General features: G+C 38.8%; 1 protein-coding gene across 6 annotated transcripts in view; it reads right to left on the bottom strand.

The window, feature by feature from the left end:
• Positions 1 to 16,556, bottom strand: part of SOCS5 (suppressor of cytokine signaling 5) — a 118,239-nt gene that overhangs the window by 101,524 nt on the left and 159 nt on the right. Inside the window, exon 1 of one of the 6 annotated variants that reach the window (XR_009405407.1) lies at positions 16,296 to 16,530. The exons of 2 other annotated variants lie outside the window; for them this stretch is intronic. The gene's annotated coding sequence lies outside the window, so the exon portion shown is untranslated. Of the gene's footprint in view, positions 1 to 15,443; positions 16,204 to 16,295; positions 16,531 to 16,556 lie in introns of those variants that run through there. 3 more of the 6 variants (XR_009405406.1, XM_059406234.1, XM_059406237.1) reach the window with 3 other exon arrangements.

The following is a 16,556-nucleotide window of genomic DNA, read 5'->3' as shown; positions in this document are numbered from 1 at the left end:
TAATGAAGTCACTGGAATTTAAGAGGCAGAATACAAGAAAGAAGGGAGCTGTGGAGAGAAAAAGTTTCAAAAATTTGTAGAGAGATCTCCTAATTCTTTGCCGAGACTAACCTGCACATGCACAAGACAAGATTCCTTGAGACCAAAGAATAAAATTTGGGGGGAAAACGACTACAGACTGTGAGGTGAACAACTATTTGAGCTTGCAAAGGTCTGGGAGACATTCAAATTCTGCAGTTAGAATGGAGAGACCTCACTGAACATCACATGCATTTAATAGACACCCTAGAAAGGCCATACCTCTGTATCAGGGTTAAGCTAGTTCTGGAATAAATAAAATGCTTAAAACCAAAGATAAAGAGAAAAACAGAGACCCTTTAAAGCAGCCAGAAGAGCAAAAAAAGACATACTATACCAAAAGACAACAGTAAAAATAATCGCTAACTTCTTATCAGAAATTTTAAGCTAGAGGATATTTAAATGAGGACTTTAAAGTGTTACAAGGGCGTGGGGGGAATGCTATCAACTTGAAATTCTATATTCAGAATAAATATCCTTCAAAAATGAAGGCAAAAGAGAATAAAACAAGGTCCAGAACTGTCCTCCTGCCATAAACAAGTAGAAAACTAGTCAAAATATAAAACAACTGTTTCCAGCTAGTATACAACAGGTCATATGGAAACATGATCCTTGAAAGAAGGAAAACAAATGAGGTGAGCCCAAGACTGTTCCAGGTTTCCCCGTGGAACCATAGCACATGCAACAGAACCCAAGTAGAGGTAAAAGTCTCACTGAGTTGAGATGACAGAGCTTGGAATTTGAGAAGTCTGAGAAAGCTAGAATTTGTAGCATAATACCACAAAGGAAGAAACTAAATATGAATGCTCCAAAAACCCCCAAGAAGTGTCCTTGAATTTCCAGCTAAATACCAATCTGCGTATGTGTTGTATGGAAATCTATGAGGCTAGACTGAAAACAACTTCCAAAAAAATATCAAATGCTGGGAAGCTCCAACCCAAACAACTCCCAAAGTTCACACAGGGCCAGGATCATTCAGTTTCCGCCAACTTAGGGTGAATAAACCTTGATGAAGACATGAGGCAATCAAGGAAGACACAAGAAGGGGCACGCCTCAGGAGTGGGCCCAAACTAGCCCTACACTGAAAGCTATTCTAGAACTGCCAAAACCCAAACCCAAAAAAACCTTAAAACAAAACTCAAAAGATCAAGCTGATCCACAAATAAATTAACTGCCTGCCAGAACAAAACTTAGTACTCAAGAAAGGAAAAAAAAAATCAAGACACTCAACATTAACTCCATAAAAATTACAGACATAGGAAAAAATGAGAAATGGTAACTTACAATCAGGATGTAGAAGTGATAGAGAGTAGAAGAACTTTTAATAGAAAGATTTTATTTTTTATTTTTTTAAAAAGATTTATTTATTTGGCAGGGCGGTGGTGGGGAGAATGTTTGTACACGAGTAGGGGGAGGGACAGAGAGAGAGGGAGAAAGAATCTCAAGCAGACTCCTTATGGAGTGCAGAGCCCAATGCGGGGCTTGAGCCCATGACCCAAAGACCACGATCTGAGTCCAAAGCCAGAGTTGGACACCTAACCTAAGCCACCCAGGCTCCCTGAGAACTTTTAGTATAAGGACTTTAAAACAGTATTTAGAAAAAAATTTAAAGGCTTAAAGAAAAAGATGAACATAAGGAAGAAAAGATAGAAATTTCAACAGAAAAAGGGAAATTGGGGCGCCTGGGTGGCTCAGTTGGTTGGACGACTGCCTTCAGCTCAGGTCATGATCCTGGAGTCCCGGGATCGAGTCCCGCATCGGGCTCCCAGCTCCATGGGGAGTCTGCTTCTCCCTCTGACCTTCTCCTCACTCGTGCTCTCTCTCACTGTCTCTCTCTCAAATAAATAAATAAAATCTTTAAAAAAAAAAAAAAAGGGAAATTATTTTTAAGAAAAACAGTGGTAATTCTAGAACTATAAAAAAGTATACCTGATATTAAAAATTAACTGGATGGAAATAAGAGCATATTAGACAAAGGAAACTTAAGAAAAAAATCAGTGTACCTGAAGACAGGGCAAGAAAACCTTTTCAAACTAAATGGAAAGAAAAATAGTTTGGAAGAAAAATGGACAGAGCTTCAATGACCTGCCCAAAAAACACATGTAGGACTGAAGTCTGAGGAGCAAAGAAACATTTGGGAATCTAAAATTTTGAAGAGAGATGGCTAAAAATTTCACAAATATGATGAAAACAATATAACAGAACTAAGAAGCTCAGTAAGTCCCAGGATAAACAAAAATGAAACCAAACTAAGGAGTATCATAGTAAAGTTGTTGAAATCCAATCAAAGAGAGAAAAATCTTAGGAGCAACCAAAGGGTAAAGGTATATTATATATAGGAAAACAGATGTAAGAATCACCATAGAATTCTTGTCAGTAGCTATGCAACTAAAAAAGTAAAAAAAAAAAAAAAAAAAAAAAAAAATCTTTAAAGTGCTAAAAGGAGGGGGGAAAAAGTGAAAACCTAGAATTCTGTATCCACAAACAATAGCTTTCAAAATTAAAAGCAAAATAAGGGGGTGGGGGAAGCTACACTATAAGAAATTTGTAAAGGGAAGTTTTCAAACAAAAGGAATAGGATATCCACAAACTTGGATCTACACAAAGAAATAAATATCTAAAGAAATGGTTAAAATGAAGGTAAATATTAAAGACATTTTTCTCATTTTTAAAAAGATTTTACTTATTTGAGAGAGAGGACATACAAGCAGAGGGGAAGAGGCAGAGGGAGCCTCCCTGCTGAGGACCCTGGGATTATGACATGAGCCCAAGGCAGGAGCTTAACCAAACTGAGCCACCCAGACAGCTCCATTTTTCTCATTTTTAATTACTCTAAAAGGTAAGTGCCTATCAAAAGCAAAAACCAGTAATGGAATTTAAAGCATAAAATCAAAATGTATGACCAAAAAAAATGCCCAAAGGATGAGAGGAATTGAAAGTATATCAATATGTAAGATTTTTGCATTATACATGAAGTGACATATTATTTGAGGGTAAACTGTTAGTAAAAATAACCCATCCAAAAGCAGATAGAAAACCAAGGGGGGAAAAAAACAATACACAAACAATAAAACAGTACATTTTAATCCAACCATATCAATAACTATATTAAATGTAAATGGTCTAAATTAGTGGTTGGCAAACTTTTTGTAAATTAGTGTTAGCAAGCCACAGAATATTTTAGGCTTAAAGGACTAAAATGGTCTCTGTATGACCAGATGGTCACTAAAGGACCAATGGTCTCTATCCCAACTACTAAACCTTGACATCATAGCACAGAAGCAGCCAGAGATAGTATGTAAATGAATGGGCATGACTGTGTCCCAATAAAACATTCACATAAACAGGTGGATGCCTGGGTGGCTCAGTCAGTTGGGTGTCTGCCTTTGGCTGAGGTCACAAACCCAGAGTCCTGGGATCAAGTCCTGTATCCAGCTCTCTGCTCAGTGGGGAGTCTGCTTCTCCCTCTACCCCTTACCCTGCTTGTGCTCTCTCACTCTCCCACTCTGACAAATAAATAAAATCTTAAAAAACAAAACAAAACAAAGCAAAAAAACAAAAAAACAAAAAACAGGCAGTAGGCCAAATTTGGTCTGCCAGTCATAGTTTTGCCAACACAGTCTAAACATACCAAATTATAAAGATGTCAGATTGGATAAAAAAGCAAGACCCAACTACATGCTTTGTACCAAAAAGGCACTTGAAATATAAATGACATAAATAGATTAAAAGTAAGTGGATGGAAAAAGATACACCATGCAAATATTAATCAAAGGAAATTTTAGTATCACACAGAGACTTCAGAACAAGAGAAATTACCAGTAACTGACCCCAGAGGGGTCAATTCATCAACAAGACTCAACCCTAAATGTGCTGTTAACACATGCAACAGTGCTTAGAATATGAAACAAATCTAAAGGAACTGAAAGGAGAAACAGACAAATCTAAACTTGTATGTGAAAATTTCAACTCTCTTCTTGACAGAACAAGTAAATAGCAAATTGTTTAAAATATAAGGAGATATACAAAGACCCACCTAACTTAACTGATATTTACGGAACACAGCACCCAATAAGAGAAGATACATTTTTCTCAAGTACAAATTGAACATTAACCAAGATACACATGTGGGGACATAAACCAATCACATAGTATAAATGGACTGAAATTATTAAGAATATGTTCTCTGATCAAAATGGCATTAAATGAGAACACAGTAACAAAATACCCGCAAAATCCAAAATATTTGGAAATTATTTGACAACACTTCAGAGCAATCCATAGGTCAAAGAAAAAAATTACAAATGAAAAAAGAAAATATTTTGAATGAAAATAATACTGCAAATTTATGGCTTTAAAAGTTGATAATCTTTTTTTTTTTTAAAGACTTATTTATTTATTTATTTGACAGACAGAGATCACAAGCAGGCAGAGAGGCAGGCAAATAGAGAGAAGGAAGCAGGCTCCCTGCTGAGCAGAGCCCGATGAGGGGTTCGATCCCAGGACGCTGAGATCATGACCTGAGCCGAAGGCAGAGGCTTTAACCCACTGAGCCACCCAGGTGCCCCAAAAGTTGATAATCTTTTAAAATAAATTGTTAATTCAATGATCTAAACTTCTGCCTTAAAAGCTAAAAAAAGTATAACAAGTTAACTCAAAGGGAGGAGGAAGTAAGGAATTAATGAAAGATCAACGCATGGACTAGAAAAGAGATAAACCACAGAGAAAAATCAACAAAACTGAAAGTTGATTTTTGAAAGGACTGATAAAATTGATTAAGCCCTAGCCAGACTAATCATGAGAGGAAAGGTGAAACGGACAAATGCTTCAAGACACAAATTACTGAAATAGGACTAAAAAGAAACAGAACAATCTTATATCTTTTTATTTAAAAATTGAATCCTTAAGAACCTTTCCATAAAAAAACAAACACACACAACCTTCCACGCCAAGATAGCTTCATTGGTGAATTCCAACAAGCATTTAAGGAAGAACATCAATTGTACCCAACTCTTCTGTAAAAGAAATTGAGAGGGGACATTGTTAGTGGGAGTATAAAATGGTAAAACTACCTCGGAAATTGTTCTGTCAGTTTCTCATAAAGTTAAACCTACACCCATCCTATAGCCCAGCAATTCGATGTCTAGGTAGTCACCCACAAATAAGGAATATTCATGTCACAAAAGCCTTGTACAAGAATGTTCGTGGGAGCATTACTCCTAGAAGTTGAAGACCAGATACACGCTCTTCCTACAGTAATAGATAAATTATAGTATATCCATACAATGGAATGCTACTCAGCAACTGAAAGGAACTAACTACTGCTACATGTAACATGGATGAATCTGTATTTTAAACAAGGGCTTCGGGCACCTGGGTGGCTCAGTGGGTTAAGCCGCTGCCTTCCGCTCAGGTCATGATCTCGGGGTGCCGGGATCGAGTCCCGCATCGGGCTCTCTGCTCAGCAGGGAGCCTACTCCCTCCTCTCTCTCTCTCTGCCTGCCTCTCTGCCTACTTGTGATTTCTCTCTGTCAAATAAATAAATAAAATCTTTAAAAAAAAAAAAAGGGCTTCATATAAATTTTATACCCAGGGAAGTTTGAGAACCACTATTACAGAAGCATATATATAATAACAAAAAAGGAAATCTTAAGAGATTTAGGGAGTTTATAAATTAAACAGTACACATACATTATAAACTGTATATAACAGTTGTCATTTTCTATAGATGCTTAATTGCTATTTTTTTTAAAGATTTTTATTTATTTATTTGACAGGCAGAGATCACAAGTAGGCAGAGAGGCAGGCAGAGAGAGAGAGGAGGAAGCAGGCTCCCCACTGAGCAGAGAGCCCGACGTGGGGCTCGATCCCAGGACCCTGAGCCGAAGGCAGAGGCTTTAACCCACTGAGCCACCCAGTGGGTTAATTGCTATTTCAATTATGATCACAATAGTCCTGTGTTCAAATTTCTACTTGTGTCCTCCATAGACCTCCAGTTCCAAATTTTAGTCTTTGATCCTATAACTACCCTAATTTCTCATTAATTCCAACTTAAACTATACATTTTAGATAAGGAATCCTGTTGACCAGATCCTTTGCTTTTTTTCCTTAATGCTCTACTACATTGGTAGTTTTCTTGACCTCTTAATAGTGGTATTCTTACTGTTTGCTTCACAGTCTTGACTTTCTACCTTAAACTGAACCCAAAACTCATCTTTTCCACTAAGTACTAAACCACCTCAGATTTTTTCCAAATTCCCTCAGCACTTGAAGATCTTTCTCCTAAAAGATGGGCTATTTATTTTACTGAGTTTGGACATCTCCTCTTAATGACTCACCAACTCCATTCCCTGGCTTAGAGAGTAGAACCTTTGGAAGAAAATTGAAAAGATTACAGTTCTGCTTAAGGTTCTTTCTCTTGTGATGTTTTTAATTTTCCCTCTTGGAATGCATTCTATTTGCCAGAATCTTAAGCTCTGTAATGCTAAAAGGTAGGAGAGAAAGAGAAGCAAAGAGAGGGTTGATTAGTCCAGAGCTTCTCTGGACTAGATTTTTAAAGAAGGTGAAAAGGCCTTCAGACTTCAGTATCTGTTTAGACCACCTCACCAGCCCAAGGAAGCAAACAAGACTCCAAAGAGAGTTTCAGTGAGGAGTAAGAAAGTGCATTTGTTATGAATTCCCAGTGTTGTCCTGGAAAGCCAGTATATTGTGATATACTGTTCCAAAGACACTAAAATATATTTCTGGCAGATGTTTCTACATATTGTTTTTAAGGTTAGGTGGGGGGGGGTTGAGTTGAGGGGGGACAAAAGGTAAATATTAAAAAATTGTCCACACTCTTGAACTAAGTGCCAGTTTTGGCAGTTACTTTTTGTTCTGTATACATTATTATTTAGGAATTATGGTCATTACTCACCTTCACAAGCTTCAACTCTAAACGTTTGCCTTCTAAATCCTATCTATAAACCTGGCCACACTTCTGAGCTAGACCCATATTTTTATCTGATGTTTTGGTTATGTTATTACTCATCTAAAAAGTGTAACTACTTACCTGAACACAAACCCACTATTCGCCCCTCTCAAACTTGCACGTATTATTCAACTGCCAAGTCAGAAACCTTAGACTCATCCTCAGCTTCTATCACCTGCAAACACTAACCAAGTCTGGAGGGCTTAAACTCCTATATATCTGTGGTATCAGTGCTCTTGTTTCTATCCCCACTACAAATCCCTTAATTCAGACCATCATAATCACTTTCCTGAACTAGAGCAGAATCTTAAATGGCATCCCTGCCTGTGATCTACCTATGGGACGCCAGACAGAATGCCTCATTCACTTACCCTGCCATATGTATGATTTAGAGAATAAATACCTCCAATTTCTCTTTCACCAACGCTTCCCTTTACTACTACTATAACCAGTATCCTATGTCACTTCCCCTGCTACAAAACAAAATAAAAACTCAAACTCCATGTATGGCATATGAGACCATTAACAGCTTGTTCATTCTACCTTGATTCTAGTCTGATTTCCTAATTTTCTTTTGTACTCATTTTGACAGATCAAACTTTATCCTCCTCCTTAAACACACTATACTCTTTCATTTTTAATAAAATAATCTAGAATAGGGGGCACCTGGGTGGCTCAGTGGGTTAAGCCTCTGCCTTCAGCTCAAGTCATGATCTCAGGGTCCTGGGATCGAGCCCCACATCGGGCTCTCTGCTGGGCAGGGGGCCTGCTTCCTCCTCTCTGCCTGTATCTCTGCCTACTTCTGATCTCTGTCTGTCAAATAAATAAATAAAATCTTTAAAAAAAAATCTAGAATAAATAATCAGTCCAGCTTGCTTTATTTTTAATGATCTCCCTTACACTATTTAAAGCCATTACCTAAACCTGTACAGAAGTAATGAGTGAACAAACCATCAGAAGATACAGCCAACTCTCAATTAACTTATTGTCATACTCTTATTACCATGGTCAGTGTAGACTAAATGGGAAAGTGAGTAAACCATTTCAAAAGTGAGTGGCTTGGTAAGCTTCATCCTTACCATAAATTAATGCTAAGTCTTCAGTTACGGACTTACTACCCTCCTTTTGATTGACAGGCACAAAGAACTATAACTCCAATTTCTTCACGTCTATCCTTTTCCTTCATCTTTAACAACTCCCTTTCCCATTTCTGCTGTCACTCCTCTGTACTTTCCTTCCCCAGCTATCTAAGTTTTTCTAATACCCTCTTTGTCCGCCCTTTACAAGAACATCAGTATTCCTCTATCACTCTTCTTGGTAGAGCACCTAAAATCTTATGAAGTACTTCCACATATACTTACTCATTTGATACTGCAACCTTATTTTGGGGGATTCCAAAGTCAACAAATATCAAGGGTGGGGGGGGGCGGTAGATGGCAGTTTATACTGTCAAAATTAAAAGGACACAAGGAAACCTCATTTAGAATGGAGTCAGGAGGCCAGGAGGGGGAGCTCTCATGCCCTACCACTTTAGTCCACTGAAAACCCAACAGGAAGAGAGGTACCTTGCAAGTCAGTACTCCTTTAACTGCTACTTTACTATTCCAGCAGGAGGAGCAACAGCCCAGCCAATGAGAGACTGTCACAACTCAGCCAATGAAAGCCGCTATACTTCTGCTAGCTTAATCCAATGAACTTTTTGTTTATAACAGTTCTCTCACTTTCTCCCTTTGCTCTATAAAAGAGAGATCCTCTCCTTTGTTCCCTAGACTTGCTTGTGGTTTTGCCATCACTTGCTTGTTTAGGATTGCAATTCTCTGCTATTTCCAGGTAAAGCCATTTTTGCCAGTAAAATGGCTTGCGGTTTTATTTCTAAGGTCAACAATATACAGCAGATGCTGCTCATCTACGTAAAATTTAAGATACTTTATAACTCATCTGAGGAAACTGCAGTTCAAAAAAGTTATTATTCATCCAACATAGTGCTATTCCCTCTGCCTAGAACTCCACAATCCCTCTTCACCAAGTCATCTCTCAAGACACATCTCAAGCCTTCCCCTACTCCCAGAGCAAACGTATTACACCTATTTCAATGCTATCCTAATGTTTTCTCACACCACTTCTATCATACCACTGGAAGAATCCAGGTATGTGGACTCTTAACTCTGGTGTCTTTTCTACCAAACAAGATTTTCTTATTAAATAATGTTACCTTATTAATGCCCATTAATAATCCAGTATTTTATAGTGAAGAGGAGAAACATTTTATGGATGGCCTGTGCTATTTTCCAATCTCTAGGGTAAAATTGTACACCAAAAGAACCCTTATCTTTCCTTAAAATACCAGGAATTTAAGGAATGTCTCCAAATCCTCTCAAAGTATATAGATATGATCTCTCCTGGTAATGGCATTCAAAACTGCCACAGCAAAGGAGAAAAACAGCATTTCATTACCCCTAAATTAAACTGTTGTAAGTTTTAAAAGATGCCTGTTAATATCTTGGGAAACATTTAGATTAACAATCAAAAGATGAGGGCCTTAGTCCCTACTCCACATACTGGGTAACTTGGGAAAGTCACTTAACTTCCCTGAATCAAATTTTCTTTTTTGAGAAAACTGGACAATTTACTTCCCTTTCAGAAATGTTTGGAGAATTCAGTGAAAAAAATGACTGCAAATCACTTAGTCTGGAACATAATGAACAGTCAAAAACAAACAAACAATCTCTTTTATAATTATTTTCATGGACATCATTTTTATCTTCAGAACTATGGCCAACAACTTTAACCTTAATACATTTCAGGACTTTGTGGCCCAGCAACAACTACAATTAATGCACTCATTCATAGAAGCTATCTCCAAGACTTCTGGATCCCCTTTCCGGGTCACAACTCAGGTCACGTAAATATAATTTGGAGTATCTTCTCCTAAATTCATTATCTTGTTCTCTGCACACAGAAACTCAAAGGATGTTCCTGTAGCTTCTCCTTGTTGGCTTGGCTGTCAACTACCTGGAACAGCACCCAGAATCAGCTGCAAATCTGGCAACTTTCACTGCCAGTCTGTCTTTTAAATCATTTATAAAAAAGAAAAAAATGTTATATAAAATTAGTCCTAACACTGATCACCTGAAGGGTAATGAGGCTGGACTACTGTCTCATGTTAATAATTAAAGTTGAAGACTAAATAATTAGATAAATAAGCTCCCCTTTGGCTATGTACATATTTTAACCCCTAAAAAACATACCTGGACTTCTCCCAATAGATTTCATTTAATGTTTAGTAAGTTTATTCTTCAGCTTTGCAATATTTCACCTGTTTTCCATACACAAAGACACACTAATCTGCAGAACCCAGGGTCTATGTTAGGATTAAAATCATACAAAATCCTGATTTTTTTTTTCTTAAAGATTTTATTTATTTGTCAGAGACAGAGGGAGAGAGAGCGAGCGAGTACAGGCAGACAGAGGCAGAGGGAGAAGCAGGCTCCATGGGACTCAATCCCAGGACCCTGGGATCATGACCTGAGCCGAAGGCAGCTGCTTAACTAACTGAGCCACCCAGGCGTCCCCAAAATCCTGATTTTCCTCCATATTTCTCATTTATTTCATATTTCATATTTCAACTATATTTCAACCTCCAATTCTTAACTCCCCTTTCTCTGACTACCCACTATATATGAAGAGGCTTGAAGTTCAGCTCCCAAATCATTCCTGTTCCAACACTCTACCTTTCATTTTCCATTTTAAGTATATATACATTATTTAAGTAAGCTTCTAACTTTTTAATTGCTTGAAATATAGTATATCAATACTTGATTACCACATCTACCTGAAGAATCTTGCCCAGAACAGAAAGACTGGATATTATTCCTGTTACAGGAATCTTCAAATAAAATAAGGAAGTCATAATTTGAAGACAATCCCAGAGCAATAAGCCTATTTCAAAAAAAATTTTAAGATTTTTATTTATTTCTTTGACAGAGAGATCACAGTAGGCAGAGAGGCAGGCGGTGGGGGGGGGCAGGCTCCCTACTGAGCAGAGAGCCGGATGTGCAACTGGATCCCAGGACGCTGAGATCATGACCTGAGCCAAAGGCAGATGCTTACCCCACTGAGCCACGCAGGCACCCCTTCGAAAATACTTTTTAAAATTATCTTCCTCACTTATTATTAGCTTTGATAAAAGATTATTGTATGACATTTCATCAAATCAAAGGTAAATTTAATTTTGGTATTAAACATCACATTAGCAAAAGGCTTACAGACTGATAGAGAAACTGTGGAAATATATTCTTGCTCTACTGTACTTGGCAGTGTCATTATGATTATGAACTCTCTCAAGTCATTCCTTGGGCTTTTTCACCTACATGTACAAGAAAGGGAGCTAACTAATTCTCAGTTAAACTACTCAGATGCAAATTTACCAAATATTAACATGAAGCAACAGTCCAGCCAGTTACCCTTCAAGATTACTTTTGCTCTAACCAGATTCAAAAGCCTTCTCTCCATTACCCATGAAAAAGTAAGATAATTGGCTAACTCAGAAAAAGAATTTATTGAGTAAGGAAAATGATTCGTAGTTTCCTTTGGTCATTCTCTAACATCTTCATTGAAGCTAAGAAAGTAGTTTGCATGGTCCATACTCAGTCCTTGTATCCGTGAATTTTAAGTATGAATAACTGGCAATTCACAATGCCATAATTATTTTTAAACATAAAAAAATTGCAACTTAATGAAAAATTGAGCAATAATTGGTTATATTTTATTATAACACAGTATTTCAGGTTTTTGTTTTTTTTTTTGTATTTCAGGTTTTTTAAGATTTTATTTATTTGACAGAGAGATCACAAGTAGGTAGAGAGGTAGGCAGAGAGAGAAGGGGAAGCAGGCTCCCTGCTGAGCAGAGACCCCCCCCCCTCCCCCCCCGCCAATGTAGGGCTCAATCCCAGGACCCTGAGACCATACCTGAACCGAAAGCAGAAGCTTAACCCACTGAGCCACCCAGGCGCCGCAATTACATGGTATTTCTAATGTCTCTTGAAACCATACTTAAATATTTTATTCCCATAATTAGATTATGTAATTGATTGGAAGAAAAGATCTGCATGTCAGTTCTACAAAATTCCTAAAAGCATTTCATGATTCCAAAATTGACCAATAAACTGTAATAATTTCATAATCTTTATTATAATAGTTAATCAAAAGAAGATTAGGTGTTGGTCACTCTCAAACATTAAAATTCTGTATCAGGGAAAGAAAAATATGATCCTGAAAGCTTTTGATAGCTCCATGTAATGCTTATTTCAGATTAAAGGGATAGGGGGAGACAAGATGGCGGGGAACTAGGAGGAGGCGCCGTTTCAACCTATACCCTAAAGTGAGCTGATTACCTACCAAAGAACTCTGATCACCTATGAAATCAGCCTGAGATTAGAATTATACACTTTTGGATCTCAGATTAAAGGGATGACCCATGTATTTATCACCTGAAGTATCTACCCACAAAATGCCTGAGATCTAAAAAAAAATAGCATGAATCTACAACTAACATAATAAAAATGCTTTTGAGCTACACTTACTTCTGCTTTTAATCTCTAACCTGTAAAATGGACTCAATTCAATGAAATTCTAAAAATATGGGTAATTAAAAATGTGATTTTTTAAAAAATCACTGAAATTATATTTAAAAAGAGACTTAAAAAAGTACACTCATGTATGACAGTAAGTTACATGTTGTGACAGTAAGTTAAGGTGCATGAGAACCAAAGTCAAGGAAGAGCTGTTATAAAAGCAATAGAAGAACCTGGTAAGGCAGAACCAAAGAATATGTAGGAAAAGTCCACCGTCATTTAAAAAACACCTGTTAAACCACATGTTCATACTAATTAGAACTGGGTTACAGCAAAGTAAAAAACAAAATGTTACAAAGTTGGAATTACACAAATTTTATCACTAAAACCCAACAATATAATAAATGAAGTTATCAAAACATTCACTTAATAGAAAACAAGGTTCAAGGATTTTCTCATGGCTTCATTGACAGAAAGGAGTTGTAATGAATAACATATCTTATAAATTCCTGATTTCCTTACCTAATCTTACCCAGTAAGCCTTTGGAACTCACCGCATTTTCACTAGAATACCTGCAAATCTATTACTGGTATTTTGATTCTAGAATAATGTTACTGCAACAAGGTTTCCAGATGACATTTAGAAAATCAGACACACTCTAACTTGATACGCATACCTAATTAAAGGTGCAAGACAAGCAGAGGAAGGAGAAAACAAACATGAGGGCATCAGCTGCACTAAAAGCCTTGTAAGATAGACTCTTAGGTGATCATGTATTTATCTAGGAGTTTTTGGTAGCCTCAAAGTGACTTCATTAATAGTGAAGAAACAAATGGGCACACAAGTGTCTGTACACACCTAATGAGCCATAAAGAACAGTGTCCAATATCTGTTGCACTCTTACTGTGTGCTAAGGAAAGAAACACTTTGAATCCTCACTACTCTCCTATGAGGTGGTTATTTACTACTACCCTCACTCTACAGATAAGGAAACCTAAAGTACACAGTGGCTAAATCATCTGCCAAACATCAATGTTATTAAGCCGCTGAAATACAAAGTCAGTCGTTCTCTATTACAACTATGATAGAAATTGTGTTTTCATAATTGTCAAGTAATTCTACTATTGCTCTTATTTTTAAAGGTACTAAAGCCCATTTTAACATAACAAAACTACATTTACCGAGAATAATTTTCATATAATTTACTTGGAAAATACAGGAACCTTTTGGATTCTGAAGATCTTGTAAGCAATTAAGTTTTAGCATAAAAATCACAGAACACAAGCCTGCTCCAAGCTCATCTAATATTTTAATCTAGATGACATGACAGTTTGTCTCTTTCCAATGAAAAAGAAATATCAGCACTTCCACTAACAATGAGCCATATTGTTTAAAACTTTTCAATAAAAGCTTATCCTGTTTTATATCATTTCATGTATCAATGTAGTCAATTCAAACTTCCCCATCCTTAGCAGAGAACAACATCACAAATAATCCAAAAACCATTTACAGTTGGCACTGCAACTCTTTAGAAATAAACAATGTGAATGTGATAATGTAGAAAAACCCTGGACTAGAGTCCCGGAGACCTGCCCACCCATCCTGGCTCTCTCACTACCTACCAATTTAGTCCCTTTCCAGGGTTCTGGGCCTTGGTTTCCTGACCTGCAAAATAATCATCTCCACCGCCTACTCTCCCACCTCTAAAAGAAACATGACTCTTGTACATACATCTTTTTTTCCAAGCTTCCCATTCTCCATCTATTTAGCTATTATCATTACTTTGCAGGCATTAAACATTATTTTTCCCTGGTTCTACAAAAGGAGAAAACAATCCATTAACTAAGGTGATAAGGGAAAGCCCTCAGGACCACTAGTTTACCATAGATGAATCTCAAGGTGAACAATGTAGAAGCCATTATAATGCTAAAAGGTGTTAGGTTTCAATATTTTAGGCTACTGTTTTTTGTGCCAGTACATTCTCCCTAAGGACAAACAGTAAAATTCAAGGACAATAAAGAGAAAAAATTGTAATTATCCATCAGTTATTGAAAAACTAAAAAGATGACAAATGAAAATATTAGTACTTTTTTGGAGAACATTTTTCTCTGATGAATTACATTACAGAGCAACATATCATTCACAAATTTTCTCAGATATGTTTAAGTACTCCCTACCAAAAAAAAAAAAAAAGGTTTTCCTTTTCCTTTTTTAAATTGTGAGGAATTAGTCATTTAACATACATGTGATTAAGAAAATATTTAAAAGATGAAAAGATCTAGCTGTGCAATTCTTAACTTCCTTTTCTCAATGACTTGAAGAATCTCAAAGGGATGCCAGAGGTAGAATCTGTGGACCTCCACAGCCTGACCCTGGTATGCATTTTCTACCGTCCTAACCCATTTTCAAGAGTGTTATGCAAATACAAGATTACTAAAATTAAATTAAGCATCTGACATTAATATTGAACTGTTAGAAAGCTCATCCTGATTTGCTTTCTAGAGCTGCTACATTACCAGCATCTTCTCAGCACAATACTTAAAGTTGACCTTGTAAAGAAACACTTAAAAGCAAGGGACAGAAAGCACGTGAATTACTTAATAATCTTGTAGACTAAAAGTTTAAGTAGCAAATTCTAACAGCATAGTCAGTCCACTCTAAATGTTATGTCAGGAAGAAGTAAGCCACAGCTATAGGTTCAGAGACCTGAAGAAAGGATATTCAGCGGATATAACGGCGACTGCAAGAATTTCATGGTACAGTTATGAGCATTTCCAGCAAAACTAGTAACTGGTAAAGCAACATCAAACATGTACATACATTTTAAAATAAAGGGTAATTGACAAGCTCCAGCAGCAAGCCTCCTCCCGGGTGGAATGCCAAAATAAATGTCAGAAATCACCTCGTGAATCCAGTCCCCCAGCCTTCCAAAGTTTGGAACCAAATCGACATGTGTACTTAAACTGCTTCTTAGCATCCTTCTTTAAATGCAACTCTCTCCCCAGAAAGTCAGTTCGCTTCGGCTACTTGAATGCCCAAATCCCAGCACCAAAGAATCGTAGGAGCCCAAGTAGTTGCAGAAGGGTCTTCCAACGGCCGCCTGCGCATCCCTTTCCACCTCGCGTTAAAGCCCTGGAGGTGCTCTGGTCACTTCCCCATCCAAGTTCCCCAGTTCTCTCATCTCCCAGCGGACCGCTTCTCGTCGACCTTGAAGACCCCCCGGATCGGAGCCCGAGAGCCCAAGTGACCTGGCCAGTTGGCCCCTTCCCCGCAGCACGCGTTAACTGCCCCCGCAGTCTCCGGTGGCCTCCCTCCGGCCCCTATCACGAACTCCCTCCTACAGGCACCGAACGACCTCCTTCCCCTTAGGCGCCCCACGTCCCTCCAACCAGAAAAATCATTCATCAGAAATGCATCGAGAGCCTACTAAGCGCAAGCCCCCACTACGCGCAGCGCGGTCTGCACAGGGCTCGCGGCCCGAACTCGCCGTCCCCCGCCCGCCGTCTCATCCGGGCCCGAGGGCCGGCGCTGCCTCAGCCCGGGGTGTGGAGGCGCTGGCCGGAGGCGGACTGCGCCGGGCGCGGGCACCCGAGGACCCGCAGGCGGCCGCTAACGGCGGCGCGGGGGGCCGGGAACAAGCGCGGGCCGGGCGCGGGCTGCGGGGACACTCACCGGTCCGGGCGCGCGGGGCGGCCTCATCCAGGGGCACCTGCGGCCAGGCGGACGGGCCCGGACGGCGCAGTCACGGAGAGGGCGAGTCCGCCCGCCGCTCCCGTCCCGTCCCCTCCAACTGCCCGATCGAGCGCAGTCTCGTTTCCTCTGGACGGAGCCCAGGGACCCCAGCTCTGCCGGATGCCCCCGCCAGGCCCCCACCCCCTTCCCCGGCCGCCTCCCCTCCTTTACCCTTTCCCCTCCCCCCTCCCCCCAACCCCC

Source organism: Mustela nigripes, chromosome 7 (assembly GCF_022355385.1).
Source record: "Mustela nigripes isolate SB6536 chromosome 7, MUSNIG.SB6536, whole genome shotgun sequence".
NCBI lineage: Eukaryota > Metazoa > Chordata > Mammalia > Carnivora > Mustelidae > Mustela > Mustela nigripes.
The sequence above is the reverse complement of the archived record's forward strand: the minus strand, read 5'-3'. Positions and strand labels throughout refer to the sequence as shown.